We start from the raw sequence: 8,731 nt of genomic DNA, 5'->3' as shown, positions 1-8,731 counted from the left end.
ACATCATCATCATCATGTTAAAGCTTAAACTGTGCTACCTGGTCCTTATTCCCAGAGCACAACTTTTGATGATGAGCTAAGCTTACGTTGATCTTCCTTGTCTTACCGTTTCACCTCAAACAACAATCTTGATTCTGAGTTTGTGTCGTATCCGTGGTTTCAATAACTTTTCGCTCCATCCTTCCTTTTGCTTGATGTCGTCGATGAGCGATTATATCTTCATAAAACCTCTCGACAAATGTGCCATGATCATCATCAACATTCTGAGCTCTTCCAGGACATCAATTGAATTCATGATGAGAAATACCATCCTTGCCCTTGATGATTTGTGTTGTCATTGACCACTTTATTACCTTCCCTCCAACACAAACTTGTTCGTGTTTTGTGTTATACCTTGAGTTCCTTGCTATCCAGCATTTGTTCTCCTTTACCCAGGAGTATTACCATCTTTTGTGTCAAGAATGTCATGAGAATTTCACCACCTCTTAAGAATTCTTGATACAGGTGATACTTCTTGCCATATCCGTTCATTCCTTGGTCCCCGTGTTGATTCTAACAAAAAACCCGACAATTGAACTATGCTGTGCGACTTAAAAACTGCTAGCAACCCTATTGCTTTGATGTTAATGGTCGATATTTCATTCTTAGACCATTGGTTATCGAATCACCATTCTAACATTGATCATGCTACCTAAGCCCATATTTTGCGTGTACCTTTCAACCAGTGTTTAACTGTGTATGTTTTCCTCGAGCATACCTCATTATATCATTTGATCTGACAAATGTTATCTCCTTGTTTACATAAGTGTGGAGATCCATATTTTTGGATACCTCGTTGAATTATCGCTGAGTCCATCAGCCACCTCCTCATCCTCTCCTTGGCTTAATGAAGAACCCTTGTTCGGAACTTGCTTCCATAGTTCATTTCCCAAGAATCATATAATGTCATCTTGTCAATTGTGTTGCACCTCTTCTTCTTAGGCATCCTGAGTTTGAGGTGTCCTGACACCAATCAGATTTGAAACTTGTCAGATATGATGGTTGGAACATTTTCCAAGAGTCATAGCATTGATCTTTATATACCCCAGTAAGGTGATATCATGCCTAGCACACCTGGTCGGAGGAACTATTGTTATAGTTTTCTTTTAGCAAGGTTAGTCATTCTTCCATGAGGAAATTGTAAGACTTATTCTATAAGTTGTTCCTGATGAATCCTTTGTGTATCCAAGTCTAACCTTTGCTTGAAGACCATGTCAATGCTATCTTGAAGCATGTCGGTGGTACTCTGATTTTCAAGAAGAACATTTGAAGCCCAATGCTAAATGTTTCCTGCTCAATTATCCAAACACCGCTGTCAAGAAATTTCTCTCCCCTTACCTAAAGAGTTTTCTACGTTATATCCTGTCATGGATATCATGCTCTGCTTGTCCTTGGGAAGGATATACCCCTGAATTATGTGTTTAAACACATTTTTATTTCCATTGTTCTGATTAAATCTGATAGACACTTTTCCCTTTCCATTGGTTTGTTTAAACCCTTTCTATGATCTATATGATATAAGCAGTAACAATTCCCTGCTTGTGCAAACACCTCGGTGTACAACTCTGTTAGTAAGACCCTATTACTATTGTTGATGACATTCCGGTAATCACCGATGGACGAGAACTTTGCCTATTGGTCCGCCTCATTTCAACGAGCAGGAAAATGGTTCTCTTCGTCCCCCGCCCTTGGTACCGACGTTGTTGCTGACATATAACTGACAGGCTACCCTCTGACATGCCTTGCTATCATGACTGCGCAAGATGTCCCAGCACTTCCTACTTTAACCCACATGGTGGGCCCATAAACCACAATTCAACAGGATCGAAACCTGACTCTCCTGTACACCCCCTGTTCCCAAGGTTGTTCCTCGCGTGTGGACTCATACGTAATTCATGGGCCACCTTCCTAGTGCTCTATTCTGGTGATAGACGCAATACTTACTCTAAACCCCTTTCTCACTTTGGTTCAGACTTCGAGAAACTATCTATCCACTTGGAACCTCTTATTGTACCTTCATACCTTACTCTCAATGTATTTCATATGTTCAACTCATGAGATAATCTTATGCTCATTCATAGGTTAACCCCAGATAGTTTCCCTCATAAGCATTCTGTTGTAGCCGAGATGCCCCTTACCTATTCATAAGTACGTTGGAGTTCCCGAAGAAAAGGACGACTTCACCATGATGACCTGAAGCAGAGAAATGAAGACGTCAATGTAATGGATCGATCTCTTCGACAAGAGCAACCAAGACCGAGGAGATTCGTTAGAATTACCTAACCAGACCCTTTCCCCATTTCTCCCGCTCCTAAATCTCGGGACGAGATTTCTTGTAGTGGAGGAGAATTGTGACACCTGAATAATTAAGCTACAGTAATTCCCTGCTAATGATGCCACATCACCACGGTTACTGTTGTTAAACTCACGTTGGTTCGAAACCGATTCAAATTCGAATTCAAAATCAAGTCACAATAAAGGTTTTCAAATATTAAAACTATAATGTTTGGGATGTGCCAAATAATTCATAAGTAATATCGGTGGATAAACCAAGTCTTTATAAAAATTTTAAATGCATTAAACTAAACAAAATAGTAGCAAATACAATTACTTGAATGCTTTTAAAATAACAAACAAATGTTAAACTAGTTTATTTAGTCAACCAACTTTTTAAGGCAGTGGGTTATTCTAAGACATTAATTTAGGAGCTATTGTCAGATTTCACAAAGCTAAAGAAGTTAAAAGTAACATAAAACCAGAATAAAAGAAAATACGAAAAGAAAAGAAAAACAAAGAAGAAAATTAAAAAAAGGAGAAGAACCCCCTCTGCTGGGCTGTGGTCCAGCTGGCCTTTGGGCCACCAAGCCCAACCGCCCCCATCGCCCCACCTTATCCCCTGGGCGAATGAACCCTAGCGGTTCAACCCCCCACTCGCCCCCACTCCCCCTCCCACATTCGGTCTCTCCCTCTCCTTCCCCTGATCCAGATCTGGATCGACAAGGGGAATGGACCACGACCCTGCCCCCCTGGACATCGCCCCGCCGCTCGACGCCATCGTTGGAGGCCACCTCGCCGAGCCTTCCCCGCCGGACTGCCTCCCCTACATGCGACGTCCCCGTCCCCCACCTCGAGCACCGCTGCCCCGTGCCCTATGCTCCATGGTGAGGCTCCGGCCTCCCTCCCTTCTCCTCCGCTCGTCATGCACCACTCCGGCCATCCGCGCCCGCGTGGCCCTACCACATGCAGCCACACCCCTGCATCTTCCTGCACAAGCCTCGTGCATGCCCGACAAGCGCCACACGCGCGCCGCGTGCCGTAGCCGCCGCCCCCGTTCCCCTGCGTGCCCGCTGCAGCCCGCTCGCGCTTGTGGTGCCCCTGCCGCCCCATGTTTTGGCCGCCGAGCCCGGAGCTCTGCTCCCGCGCGCAGGCTCGCTGGTCCATGCCTCGCCTTGGCCGCGCCCTCTGTCCCGTGCGCTCCGCCCTCCCGCTGCTCGTGCTCCGCGCCGCCGTTGCCTTAGCTTCCCGTGGCCTGTCGTGCCCGCCTCCGCCGCCTACTGTCGTGCCACGTGCCCGCCCTTGTTTGCCCGCTTGCCCCGTTCCCCGCTGCTGCTCCCACCTTGCGCCGCCAGCGTCGGCCGCGCCTCGGCTTTGTTCCGGTGCGCCCGGCGCGCCCGCAGCCGAAGCCAACCCCGCTCACCGGTGCACCCTGGCCCTGGCCGCACGCGTCCGTCGAGCCCAGTCGCAGCCGCCCACGCTTGCCGTCCCGCCTGGCCTCGTCGCGCCGCCCTGCTCCGGCAGCCACCGCGGCCGCCCCCTTCCCTGGTCGCCTCGGGCGTGCGGGCACCCCTTTGCCCGCACCGGACACCCGCTAACCCGCATCGCCCCCCTAGGCGAAAGACACATGGGGCCCAGCCCCTAGAATGTTAAAATAATAATAAAGGGATAAAAAAGAATTTAAAATAAATAAATAAAAGTAGTAATTAATTAATTAAGTTAATTAAACTAATTAAAATCTATTACCCTAATAACCTAGTTAGACTAAATTAACTAGTTAGTTAATGTAACAGTCAATAACAGGGGGGCCCCACCCCCTGTTGACCAGTCAAACGTGATTGGTCAACTCGGACCCCCTGGCCCACCTGTCAGCCTCTGGTACACTTCTGTGTACGCAGAGCTGGGTGCACCTAGCATTTAGCTATTTAATTTTGAATTAATAATGATTCCAGTATATTACTAAAACTTTAAAAATTATTATAAATAATCCGTAACTCGAATGGAAAAACTTTGTACATGAAAGTTGATCAGAACGATGAGACGAATCCGGGCACGTAGCCCGTTCGTCCGCCACACATCCCTAGCATAGAAAACACGCAACTTTCCCCCTCCAGTTCGTGTGTTCGAAAATGCAAAACACTGGGGATATTTTCCCGGATGTTCCCCCCCTTCGCCGGTATCACCTCTTGCTGCGTTAGGGCACACCTGGCACCGTTACTTGTCATGTCATGCATCGATATGCGTCTGTTTGCATTGTATTCATTGTTTCTTCCCCCTCTTCTCTCCGGTAGACTACGAGACTGACGCCGCTGCTGGTGCCCCGATCGACTAGATTGTTCACGACCCCTACTTGCCAGAGCAACCAGGCAAGCCCCCCTTTGATCAACCAGATATCGCCCACTCTCTTCTCTCTTATTCTTGCATTAGGTTTGCTACTGTGGTTGATTCAATAGCTCCTATTCTGTTGCATAGCCTGTCATTGTTGCTACCTTTACCTCCTATCCTAATGCTTAGTATAGGATACTAGTGTTCCATCAGTGGCCCTACACTCTTGTCCGTCTGCCATGCTATACTACTGGGCCGTGATCACTTCGGGAGGTGATCACGAGCATATGCTATATACTTTATACTGTTACATTACTTATGATACTGTTCGGAGATGGGGGCTGAAGGGGCAGGTGGCTCCATCCCGATATAGGTGGGCCTGGGTTCTCGACGGCCCCTGACTGTTACTTTGTGGCGGAGCGACAGGGCAGGTTGAAACCACCTAGGAGAGAGGTGGGCCTGGCCCTGGTCGGCGTTCGCGGATAGTTCAATTAACACGCTTAGCGAGATCTTGGTATTTGATCTGAGTCTGGCCACTGACCTATACGCACTAACCAACTACACGGGAACAGTTATGGGCACTCGATGTCGCAGTATCAGCCGAAGCCTTCTTGACGTCAGCGACTAAGCGGTGGCGCCGGATTGGACCGTAAGCCTGCTCTTGTATTAAGGGGGCTAGGTCTGCTTCCGTCCGCCCTCGCAACATGCAGGTGTGCAATGGGCGATGGGCCCAGACCCCTGTGCCATAGGATTTAGACCGGCGTGCTGACCTCTCTGTTGTGCCTAGGTAGGGCTGCGACGTGTTGTTCTTCTGAGGCCGGACATGACCCAGAAAAGTTTGCCCGACCAAAGGGGATTGAGCGTGTTGGGTAATGTGGTGCACCCCTGCAGGGAAGTTTATCTATTCGAATAGCCATGATCTTTGGTAATAGGACGACTTGGAGTTGTACCTTGACCTTATGACAACTAGAACCGGATACTTAATAAAACACACCCTTCCAAGTGCCAGATATAACCCGGTGACCGCTCTCTAACAGGGCAACAAGGAGAGGATCACCGGGTAGGAGTATGCTATACGTTGCTACTTGGTGAACTTACCATCTACTCTCTTCTACATGCTGCAAGATGGAGGCTGCCAGAAGCGTAGTCTTCGATAGGATTAGCTATCCCCCTCTTATTCTGGCATTCTATAGTTCAGTCCACCGATATTGCCCCTTTACACAGATACCCATGCATAAGTAGTGTAGATCCTTGCTTGCGAGTACTTTGGATGAGTAATCACGGTTGCTTTTCTCCCCCTTTTCCCCCTTTCCTTTCTTCCTGGTTGTCGCAACCAGATGCTGGAGCCCAGGAGCCAGAAGCCACCATCGACGATGACTCCTACTACATCGAGGGTGCCTACTACTACGGGTAGACCGCCGACGACGACCAGGAGTAGTTTAGGAGGATCCCAGGCAGGAGGCCTGCGCCTCTTTCGATCTGTATCCCAGTTTGTGATATCCTTCTTAAGGCAATCTTGTTTAACTTATGTCTGTACTCAGATATTGTTGCTTCCTCTGACTCATCTATGATCGAGCACTTGTATTCGAGCCCTCGAGGGCCCCGGCTTGTATTATGATGCTTGTATGACTTATTTTATTTTTAGAGTTGTGTTGTGATATCTTCCTGTGAGTCCCTGATCTTGATCGTACACGTTTGCGTGTATGATTAGTGTATGATTGAATTAGGGGCGTCACACCACTGGCCACGACACGAGACTTTGAGATGTACGCGCCGAAAAAAAGTTTGGCATACCAATATAAACTCATCATATCCTAGTAATCAAATCTGCGAGGACAGAAAACTGTCTAACCTCATGGCATTGTCAAAAAATGAAAGTAAATTTATGCCAACAAAAAGCGATAATACTAGACGATGACAAAGAACGTAGAACTCTTAAAGATGTGAGGTTCTCCGCCTCGCAGCGCAAGATGGCAGCCGGAGGCGAGGGGACAAGACCGCGGTGATACGTCCATTTTGCATCATGCTTTTATATCGATATTTATTGCATTATGGGATATTATTACACATTATCTCACAATACTTATGCCTATTCTCTCTTATTTTACAAGGTTTACATAAAGAGGGAGAATGCGGGCAGCTGGGATTCTGGGCTGGAAAGGAGCAAATATTAGAGACATATTCTGCACAGCTCCAAAAGTCCCGAAACTTCACGGAAGTAATTTTCAGAATATTTAAAAAATACTGAGCGCAAGAAGTTCCAAAGGGGGGTCACACCCTGCCCAGGAGGGTGGGGGTCGCGCCCTACCCCCCTGGGCGCGCCCCCTGCCTCATGGGCCCCCTGGTGGCCCTCCAATGCCCATCTTCTGCTATATGGAGTCCTTCGATGAGAAAAAAAAAATCATAAGCCAGCTTTCGGGAGGAGACTCCGCCGCCACGGGGCGGAACCTTGGCGGAACCAATCTAGGGCTGTGGCGGAGCTGTTCTGCCGGGGACACTTCCCTCCGGGAGGGGGAAATCATCGCCATCATTATCACCAACGCTCCTCTCATCGGGAGAGGGCAATCTCCATCAACATCTTCACCAGCACAATCTCCTCTCAAACCCTAGTTCATCTCTTGTATCCAATTCTTGTCTCTAAGTTCGGGATTGGTACCTGTGGGTTGCTAGTAGTGTTGATTACTCCTTGTAGTTGATGCTAGTTGGTTTATTTGGTGGAAGATCATATGTTCAGATCCTTTATGCATATTAATACTCCTATGATTATGAACATGAATATGCTTTGTGAGTAGTTGCATTTGTTCCTGAGGACATGGGAGAAGTCTTGCTATTAGTAGTCATGTGAATTTGGTATTCGTTCGATATTTTGATGAGTGTTGTCTCTCCTCTAGTGGTGTTATGTGAACGTCGACTACATGACACTTCACCACTGTTTGGGCCTAGAGGAAGGCATTGGTAAGTAATAAGTAGTTGATGGGTTGCTAGAGTGACAGAAGCTTAAACCCTAGTTTATGCGTTGCTTCGTAAGGGGCTGATTTGGATCCATATGTTTCATGCTATGGTTAGGTTTACCATAATACTTCTTTTGTAGTTGCGGATGCTTGCAATAGGGGTTAATCATAAAAGGGATGCTTGTCCAAGTAAGGACAACACCCAAGCACCGGTCCACCCACATATCAAATTATCAAAGTACCGAACGCGAATCATATGAAAGTGATGAAAACTAGCTTGACGATAATTTCCATGTGTCCCCGGGAGCGCTTTTCTCCATATAAGAGTTTGTCCAGGTTTGTCCTTTGATACAAAAAGGATTGGGCCATCTTGCTGCACTTTATTTACTTTTGTTACTTGTTGCTCGTTACAAATTATCTTATCACAAAACTATATGTTACCTATAATTTCAGTGCTTGCAGAGAATACCTTGCTGAAAACCGCTTATCATTTCCTCCTGCTCCTCGTTGGGTTCGACACTCTTACTTATCGAAAGGACTACGATAGATCCCCTATACTTGTGGGTCATCAAGACTCTTTTCTGGCGCCGTTGCCGGGGAGTGAAGCACCTTTGGTAAGGAAAAAAATTATATAGTGTACTAAAATTTACTGTCACTTGTCACTATGGAAAGTAATCCTCTGAGGGGCTTGTTCGAGGTATCTTTACCCCGACCAGTAGAGCAAAGAGTTGCTCCTCAACCTACTGAACCTACTGGAAATGAAAATGTCTACTTTGATATTCCTTCGGGTATGATAGAAAAACTGCTTGCTAATCCTTTTGCACGAGACGGAACAATGCATCTTGATGAGCACCTAATATATGTGGATGAAGTTTGTGGATTATTTAAGCTTGCAGGTGTGCCCGATGATGTTATTAAGAAGAAGGTCTTCCCTTTATCTTTGAAGGGAGATGCATTGACATGGTATAGGCTATGTGATGATATGGGATCATGGAACTACAAACGATTGAAATTGGAATTTCATCAGAAGTTTTATCCTATGCATCTTGTTCATCATGATCATAATTATATATATAATTTTTGGCCTCGCGAAGGAGAAAGCATCGCTCAAGCTTGTGGGAGGCTTAATTCAATGTTATATT

This window comes from Triticum dicoccoides, chromosome 3A (genome assembly GCF_002162155.2).
Source record: "Triticum dicoccoides isolate Atlit2015 ecotype Zavitan chromosome 3A, WEW_v2.0, whole genome shotgun sequence".
Classification (NCBI taxonomy): domain Eukaryota; kingdom Viridiplantae; phylum Streptophyta; class Magnoliopsida; order Poales; family Poaceae; genus Triticum; species Triticum dicoccoides.
The sequence above is the reverse complement of the archived record's forward strand: the minus strand, read 5'-3'. Positions refer to the sequence as shown.